Source organism: Lynx rufus, unplaced genomic scaffold (genome assembly GCF_022079265.1).
Source record: "Lynx rufus isolate CCGP_SWC_20201006 ecotype Redwood Valley unplaced genomic scaffold, mLynRuf1.p SCAF_5, whole genome shotgun sequence".
NCBI classification, from domain to species: Eukaryota; Metazoa; Chordata; class Mammalia; order Carnivora; family Felidae; genus Lynx; species Lynx rufus.
In genome coordinates, this window is record NW_025814867.1 from 43,890,001 (window position 1) to 43,898,776 (window position 8,776).

The following is an 8,776-nucleotide window of genomic DNA, read 5'->3' on the forward strand; positions in this document are numbered from 1 at the left end:
CTCCAACCTGGACCTCTCTGCCTAATTGTTTAATACAGCACTTCTCAAACATGCAGATGAATCCCCATAAAAATCTGGAGATCTTTCAAAATGTAAATTTTGCTTCTGTAGGTCTGGGGTAGAGCTCAATATTCTGTATTTCTGTGCTGGCTCTCTGGGGATGCCAGTGCTGCAGATTCATGAATCATACTTTGAGTAACAACAACCTCATAGATATCTCAATATCAATATGCCCAAATATGAATTTCTAAGACTTTCATTTTTAGCTCCAACATGTTAAGAGCTTGGATGTCATCACTACCATCCTTACAATAAGAAACACTGGACAAACTGGAAATCAACAACTTTTCCTGAACCCATTAGAGAAGTAATGCAAGCAGGGAGATGAAAATTCTAACTAATAATAATAATAACAAGAAGAAGAAGAAGAAAAAGAAGAAAATACTAGAAATCAAAAATACTATAACAGAAATAAAAGTGCTTCTGATGCTTCATTAGACTGGACACAGCCAAGGAGAGAATCAGTGAGCTTAAAGATCAGTCAATAGAAACTTCCAAAACTGAAATGCAAAGAGGAAAAAAGAATGAAAACAAAAAAACAAACAAATCACACACATACACACAGAGAATATTCCAGGACTATGAGATAATTTTTAAATGTAACAAAATTGGAGGGCCAGAAGACGAATGAAAGAAATGGACTAAAATAAATATTTAAAGTAATATGGACCAAGAAGTTTCCAAATTTAGTGACAGACACTACTAAGCTACAAATCCTAACGGCTCAGAAAACAAATGCTAGAATAAATACCAAAAACAAAACAAAAAAAAACCCTATACCTAAGCATATCATACTCAATCTACAGAGAACATCTTGAAAGAAGCCAGAAAGAGGAAAATATCTTACCTGTAGAGAAACAAGAAGAAGAATCACAAAACTGAACCGATCTTGCTCATCCTGCGAAAACCATTTTATTCACTGCCTTCTTCATCTCAGTTCATGGCACTTGCAGCCTTCTAAGCCAGGTCAGAAACGATGGATTCAGCCTTATCTCCTCTCCTTTTCACATTTCACATTCAGTTTGTCACCTGTTCAAAGTATACAGTAAAACCTTGGTTTGTGAGCCTAATTCATTCCAGAAACATGCTTGTAATCCAAAGCACTTGCCTATCAAAGCGAATTTCCCCATATGAAATAAAGGAAACTCAGATGATTTATTCTACAACCCAAAAATATTCATATAAAAATGATACAATAATTTAATATAATACAAAATAAAGCAAATGCAAACGATGAAGAAAAATTAACCTGCACTTACCTTTGAAAATCTTCATGGCTGGTGTGAGGGAGACAAGAGAGAGGAGGGTTATTGTGTAGGACGACTTTCACTATCACTAACGGAATCACTGCTATCTATTGGCTCAATGGAATCTTTCCCTTTTCGTGCCACTTTAACAAGGAACCTATCCAATGACACTTGATTTTGCCTCCTTTTGAGGATTTCGCGTAAATGTGACATTGCATTGTCGTTAAACAGATTCATCGCTCTCACTGCTACAGCCTTATTCGGGTGATGCTTTCCTACAAAATTTTGCACTGCTTCCCACATTTTACACATCTCCCTAATCTCATTTGAAATGAGGTATTCCTGGGGCGCCTGGGTGGCGCAGTCGGTTAAGCGTCCGACTTCAGCCAGGTCACGATCTTGCGGTCCGTGAGTTCGAGCCCCGCGTCAGGCTCTGGGCTGATGGCTCGGAGCCTGGAGCCTGTTTCCGATTCTGTGTCTCCCTCTCTCTCTGCCCCTCCCCCGTTCATGCTCTGTCTCTCTCTGTCCCAAAAATAAATAAACGTTGAAAAAAAAATTAAAAAAAAAAAAAAAATGAAATGAGGTATTCCTCTGCCTTTTTCTCCCCCTCCTCTGCAGACGAGATGCAAGACGTAAACTTCTTATAAAATCTTGCAGTTTCGGCCACTCGCATACCCCGTTAACACTTGTTGATGATTTCCTTCTTAACTTCCACTGTAATCAGCTCCATCTTTTTACCTCCTTTCTTTTCAACCTTTTTCTGCATAGAGCCATTGTATGCGTTCGCACAGATGTTGACTACAGTACAGTATTCATAAACTCTTATCATATACTGTATTTAATGTAACTGGCAATGAGGCAGCAGAAGAAAGGGTCTACCTGCAGGCAGCCTGACCTAGAATGAAGCAAAGCCTTCCTAAGCTTTCTCTTGCACGGAAAAGCAAAGGACTTTCCATAGGTGCTCTGAAGTGACAAAACAAACAAACAAAAAAACCCCACAAACAAACAGAAAAACACTAGTACCAGTAGTGGGCACCTTCCAATGTTCCAAAAAATCACTGATTTCTGCCAAACGCTGCAGCCTGAGACCAAGCATCTGAGCATGGGAGATGATCACCCACAATCCTGCAGCGAGAGAGAAAGAGAGAGAGAAGAATCATTGGCTCATCTGTGATCATGTGATGTTCCGTGTCACCTACTACTTGTATTCCAAGACACCACTCATTTATCAAGTTAAAATGTATTAGAAATGTTTGCTCATCTTGCGGAACACTCACAGAACAACTTACTTGCAATCCAAGGTTTTACTTAATCTAAAATCCAGCCACTTCTCACCACCTCTCCTAACATTTCCCTGGTTCAAGCCATTCATTGTGACCCTCTTGGGAACTGTAACAGCCTCCAAAATAGTTTCCTGCTTCTACTCTAGCCTCCCTCCAGTCTGTTCTTAACACAGCCCGAGTGACCCTTTAAAAATATAAATTCCATCAGGTCACTCCTCTTCTCAAAGCCTTGCAATGGCTCTCCATTTCCTGCAGGATAAAATCCATAGTCCCTTCTATGACTTTCAAAGCTCCTTAAGGATTTCACCTCCTGTTACCTCTTTTCTCCCACCTCCACTCTTCTCTGCTTCGCTTGCTCTGCTCTGACCAGGCTTCCTTCTTTGCTGCTCCTCAGCCTTACCAGCCACACCTGCAACAGAAGCCTCTTGCGCTGACACTTCCTCTGCCTGAATGCATCCCCTCAGGTATCCTCATAGCTCCTTTCTTCACATCCACTAGGTTTTAATTTAAGTGTCACCCTCTTGGGATGCCTGCCTGGCTCAGTTGGTAGAGCATGTGATTCTTGATCTCAAGATCATGAGTTCTACCCTGACCATATGATTTAATATCAACACCTGCTCCACCTCCCCTCTCCCCAGCACGTGGGATTTCCCCCTACTTTTCCTTTTGTCCATAGCACTTACCTTCCAATTTACTATCAAATCTTATTTATCAGGTTTGTTGTCTGTCTCTTCTTACCAAATGTAAACTCCATTAGGGCATAAATTTTTGTTGGTTTTGTTTGTTGATGTATCCTCAGCATCCAGAACAGTGTTTCGCACACAGTATGTGCCTGATGAATGTTTGTTGAATGAATGCATTGTAGAATACCCTGAAACTGGCTTTGTGACCTGGAAAAACAATAAGAGCGACAATAATGACAATTTTGGACTGCTGTCTACATGTGTTTAACACTTGAGGAATTTAACTCATTTAATCTCTACCACCTCAAGAGTGAGACAAGTAAAGCAGAAGGAAGAAGGTAAGACTCCCACCCAAGGTTGCACAGCCAATTAGAGACGGAGCCAGAATTTGAACACCCAGCCATTCAGGCTCCAGGGCTCAAGTTCATAAGCAACGTGCTATGCTGAAAAAGCAGATTATCCTCTCTGCACTTCAAGCATTTTCCTCTTCGTTACAAATTGTTGTGCCACAGTATTTTAAAGGATCCTTCCATATTCATAAAACTGTATGTCACTTTGCCTCACTGTTTTACCTACTTCGCTCATGGTTTTCAGACTAAGATATAAGATAGTGACTTGAAGGAACCAGGAACTGATGGCTCTGGGGACATCACATTGCATATCCTTCATAATGTTCCTACTTCCTACTTTCAGGTGCAACTATGACACAACTGTGCATGAGAAAACTTTTTTCCCTCCCACAACAGTACAATGTTGGCTAGTCCTGTCTATCCAGGTTCCCCTAATATCTTTAAGAATGAGCAAACTGTGATTTTGTAGATCAGAATTCTTCAAAGAAAACAGAGTACATCTTTAAACCACTACATTATAGGGGCACCTGTGTGGCTCACTTGGTTAAGCATCTGACTTTGGCTCAGGTCATGATCTCATGGTTCATGGATTTGAGCCCCGTGTTGGATTCTGTGCTGACAGCTCAGAGCCTGGGGCCTGCTTCAGATCCTGTGTCCCCTTCTCTCTCTCTGCCCCTCCCCTGTTCACACACGCTCTCTTTCTCTCAATCTCTCTCTCTCTCTCAAAAATAAATAAACATTAATTTTTTTAAAAAAAGAAATGAAACCAATTGGGAAAATAAGCTTATTTTATTTTATATCAGTTTAAATGTTACTTTTTTATTTCTAAAAATAAGTTTTACATGGTTTAATCTAATATTTAACACAATTTTTAAAATTATTTGTTTATTTTTTATTTTAAAAAGAGTATGACTGGGGGAGAGGGGTAGAGAGAGAGAGAGAGAGAGAGAAGGAGAATCTTAAGCAGGTTCCATGCTCATTGGAGCCCGATGTAGGGGCTCAATCCTATGACCCTGGGATCATGACCTGCACCCGGCACTAACACACAATTTTGATTAGGCCTGTTAAGTCTGGACAAAATCTTAGGATGAGGCAAAAGCAAATCCAGTGTTATTTGGATTTAAATGTTGTAATTTTTTTCAACAAAGCTTTAAGAGAGCACAATATAGATTCTTTTATTTCACTTTCGATATATGTAGTACCTTTACAAATAGGGTCATTTTGCTAAATATTGAAGGGAATACTAAGGGCATCCTTTTAAATTTTTTTTTAAGTTTATTTATTTTGAGAGACAGAGCAGAGGAGGAGCAGAGAGAGAGGGAAAGAGAGAATACGAGGCAGGCTCCATGCTGTCAGCACAGAGCCCGATGTGGGGCTTGAACGTACGAACCGTGAGATCATGACCTGAGCTGAAACCAAGAGTCGGACGCTTAACCAACTGAGCCACCCAAGTGCCCCCTAAGGGCATCTCTTAATCTATCATATTCAAATCATTCTTTTGACACATATAACCTGTCATAATTTTTTTTACTTTTCTTCAAACATTTGCTAACCTAACCTGCCAAATCCTTATTTGTCAAAATCTTGTGTGTGATTTGAGCAGTTCTCCATTACTTTCAATGACTTTAAAATCCTGCAATATTTACATTTAATTGGCACTGGGAAGTGAATCAAAGAAGGGAAAGAAGCCAAAAAGTGAGTTAATGCTGTGGGTAGCTGGGATTCAGTCGGGCTGGGGATTCTTTGAAAAACTGAATAGTACCCCCTCAGAACTATCAGATCGAAAAGGATGGAGGTTATGAAATTTACTCACCTGAAGGTCACTGCTGGGGTATTGACTCCCAGGCACTTCTGGCCTCCCTGTTTACTGTATAAGCACGTCCCTACATCCAGAGAATATATTCAGTTAGATGCAGAAAGTTGTCTGCTTATACTGGAACTATCTGCAGAGGCCCTATGGGGTGAACTTAGGGGAAATGCAAGAGGCACCGACATGCCTCCTACATTTAGTGGGGTCACTTAGAGAAAGTGATGTCAGATATCTCCATTAAAAAGGTATCTTTACCCCTTTGTAATTTACAATTTCAAAAGTGCTTTTTGAGATCAAATAATTATCATATTCCCCAAACATACTTTTTACTCAATGATTTTACTATGACTCTTTAACATAAGGGATCAAACCCTATTTCTGATCACTGAGCTCCAAAAAAGCTATAATCTGGGCCCCTGAACTCTGAGTCAGCCATAGTCTTTCCCCTTGGCTCTCCTTTTAGATCTTCAGGTACAAAAGAACTCATCCTTAGGGGGTTGTAGAATTATAAAAGCTGACGCAAGGTACTCAGAACTGCCTCCAGGATTCCTGCAAATGTTTCTCTTCCATCTTCCTGTCTTTCCCCTAGGCTGGATACTGCTGCCTCTGCCAAAATAGGGGAAGAGTAGGCTTTAAACTTAGAGGTTAAGCAGTGAGATGTGCCCTGTCATATCCACGAACACCAAATGACTCCTAGGAGCTTCATTTTCCAGTTTGGAGAAGCTGATGGAAGACTCCTCCATGACAGTCAGCACTTGTACTTCTGGAGATTTCCACCACGGTGGACCCGATGGATTCCCTAGAGCTGCAGGACTCAGCTAGAGTACCTCTTCCTGCTCCCTGGAATGGAAGCTTTCACATTTTGCTGATTTTCCAGGGTTCTTTTTTCTAGGCCCTTCAGGAATAGCTTTAACTGGATGCCCTCAGGCCAAGATTGCTCAGTGGTACTCATTCGGCAGGGATCTATGTCCGTGGTCTGCAGACGAAACCACATCTCCCAGCCTAAAGGAGTTCCAATTTCCATTGAGTATCTCCTGTTGTATCTCGACATTAGATACAGTGGTTCTGGAAACAGAGAACCAGATTCTCACAGAAAATAAAAGGGATGAAGGGTAGTCCAGAAGCTATATTGAGTTGTTCTCTAAAGATCTCAGGCTCCCAACTTTGTCTATAAATAAAAATAAGTTTTTATAAAAATATTTAGAATCACTCAAATATATTAACCTTAGTGCCTAGAGGGCAAGTTATGAACTCTACCAGAACCAGAGTTCCTAAGGGTGCCCAAATACCTCAGGGCACATGGAAGAATATGGAGGACAAGATCTAGGTTGCACATATGATTACTTACAAATTTGGAGAAAGTGGGAAAGGCTACCAAACCTCAATATTAATGCAAGTTCCTGCACTGCTGTGCTTGAGACTTTCCTCAAACTAAAATTCCCCCGACTTCCAAAAAACCATTTTGTATGAAATCCAGAACTTGTTGTCAAAGACCCAGGAACAGGCAGGGAGAGGTTTGAATTGGCCTAGGTGAACACAGCTCATTCTCTGGAAAGTAAGCTGCTCTTTTCTGTAATCATTTTATTTAAGATATCTATTTCTTAAACAATATATTGTTTTCTTTTTGAAGAAAAAAATTAATAGCAAACATAAACCTATTTGTGTTCGAAAAGGGCGACTGTGTAACTTTTGGCTGAAGGCTCTTGGGAGAAGATAAGTGGAACAGTCCCATGGCCTCTCAGTTCTTAGGAGCTGGCAGAGGAGCACTCTGCAGAAGTGCTGAGGGTCCTCAGCTGATTGAAAGAGTGGACAACAGAAGGGAGAGCAGGAACATCAGCAGCACATGGGTAAGCCAGACCAGGTATAGATACAAATTTCACTCGGGCATACTGTCCTCAAGTTAAAGGATAGTATGTTTGCATCAGGGCTCTTTGTGATCACTGCCCTTGATGTATATTTGTGTCTCAAGTCATACTGCTCCAGGGGACTATTGCTCTACACCTGGTGAACAGGTGTTATTTTGGAACACACTTTTCCTCCTTTCTGGGAATTCCCCTCACTTTTATTCTGTGTTCTATCTCCTGTTTCCTGATTCTTAATTCTTCCTCTTCAAGGAGGAAGAATTCTCTCATTTTGGTGGAGTGCATTCTCCAGGAAGGTGATATTTTGAGAAGCTACTCATAGAAAATGTCATGTATCATGGAAATAATTTCCTTCAAAATTATTTCCTTCCTTTTAAAGGCATTGCTCCAGTTGTTCTCTAATTTAGCTATTAGAAATTTAAAGCCAATATGATTCCCTATACTTTCTATGTGACCTGTTCCGTTTTTCCTCTGAAAGCTTGTAGAATATCCTCTTTCAATCAGGGGTTTTAAAACTCTATTTGGAATAACTTTTCTATCTGGATAGTCATGCTCTTCCGTTTTATGAAATTTTCTTGCATTGTTATTTTTGTCTTCCATCTTGTCTGTTCTTTCTTTCCAGAAATTTCTATCAGTTGGTATTGACTTCTTAGACTGACTAGTTTTCTAATTTTCCTTAGTTTTTGCTCACTTAAAAAAAATCTTATTCTTTTTGCTCTAGTCTCTAAATGATTCCTTGACTTCATTTTCCAAATCTTATACTGAGTTTTTCATTTATGCTATCTTATTTTTAATTTCTAAGAGTTTTGTTGTTGTTCATTGAATGCTTTTAAAAAATATATAATTCTTGTCTTCCTTCATGAACACAAAATCTTCTCATCTTCCTGAGGAATGCATGATATATATATTTTTAAAGTTTTCTTCTTTCCAAATTGGTTTCCTCTGAATCGGTCTTCATTTAGATACAGATAGAGACTAGAACAAAAGTCTCTATCTTTCATGTAAGACGTGTTCCTCAGATGTGTGAGGGCCCTTGCCTATCTGCTTATGATTATGGAGGAAGGGAAGAGCTAATTGGAAGTTGAGTGTGTGCTTATTGACTCTGAACTTCATTGTTGGGTAAACTGGGTGAGCCATTTATTGAAGCATTGCAAATGCCACTATATTATTTCATATAGCTGTGGTGACAAATAACTCCAAACATAGTAACATAAAACAACAGAAGTTTATTATCATACAGGTCTGGGGAATGACAGTCCAAAATCAGTTTCACTGTTATAAAATCAAGAGGTTAGCAGGCCCAAGTTCCTTCTGGAGGTCTAGGTGAGAATCCATTTCCTCGACCTTTCCAGCTTCTGCAGGCTACCTGCATTCCTTGATTGACCCCCTCTTGGCAGCTTCTCTCCTCTCCGATTCCTGTTTCTGTCCTTGTATCTTCTTTCTCTGAAAGTGATACTTGTCTCCCTCTTACAATGACCTTT